At 38.9% G+C, this 840-nt stretch overlaps 1 protein-coding gene across 1 annotated transcript in view; it reads left to right on the top strand.

Moving 5' to 3' along the window:
- The window catches only part of LOC107691364 (pro-interleukin-16-like), a 50,046-nt gene that overhangs the window by 21,252 nt on the left and 27,954 nt on the right, over nt 1-840 (top strand). The gene's annotated exons all lie outside the window — the stretch shown is intronic.

Genomic DNA, 840 nt, shown 5'->3' with positions numbered 1-840 from the left:
TTTTTTGTAACTTATTTCAAAAAGTGAAACTTTCATATTTTCTATAGATTCATTACATGCAAAGTAAAACATTTCAAAAGTTTTTTTTTGTTTTAATTTTGATGATTAGAGCTTACAGCTCATGAAAGTAAAAAATCCATTATCTCAAAATATTAGAATATTTCCTAAGATCAATTAAAAAAAGGATTCGCAAAACAGAAAAGTTCAAGTTCTTTAAATTATGTTCATTTATGCACTCAATACTTGCTTGGGGCTCCTTTAGCACAAACTCCAGCATCAGTGAGGTGTGGCATGAAGCGATCAGCCTGTGGCACTGCTGAGGCACTATTGAGCCTTCAGCTCGGATCCACTGTTTCTCATCTTTCTCTTGAAAATATCCCATAGATTCCATATGGGGTTCAGGTCAGGCATGTTGGCTGGCCATTCAAGTACAGTGATATCATGGTCAGCAGAGCACTTGGAAGTGGTTTTGGCACTGTGGGCAAGTGCTAAAGTCCTGCTGGAAAAGGAAATCAGCATCTCCATAAAGCTTGTCAGCAGATGGAAGCATAAAGTGCTCCAAAATCTCCTGGTAGACGGCTGCATTGACTTTGGACTTGATAAAACACAATGGACCAACACCAGCAGACGTCACGGCAACAGTGCATTTAGGCTATACATTTTTTACCAGTATGTGTGTTCCCTGGGAATTGAACCCACAACCTTTTGCACTGACCAATGCTCCAATGCTCTACCACTGAGCCACAGGAACATTATTGCATTTGATTTCCAAATGAAATGCAAAATTTACTTTTATCTGAAAAGAGGACTTTGGACCACTGAGCAACAGTCCAGTTCTTT

This window comes from Sinocyclocheilus anshuiensis, unplaced genomic scaffold, assembly GCF_001515605.1.
Source record: "Sinocyclocheilus anshuiensis isolate Anshui unplaced genomic scaffold, SAMN03320099.WGS_v1.1 scaffold45, whole genome shotgun sequence".
NCBI lineage: Eukaryota > Metazoa > Chordata > Actinopteri > Cypriniformes > Cyprinidae > Sinocyclocheilus > Sinocyclocheilus anshuiensis.
Note: the sequence above shows the minus strand (reverse complement) of the source record. Positions and strands in the feature narration are given on the sequence as shown.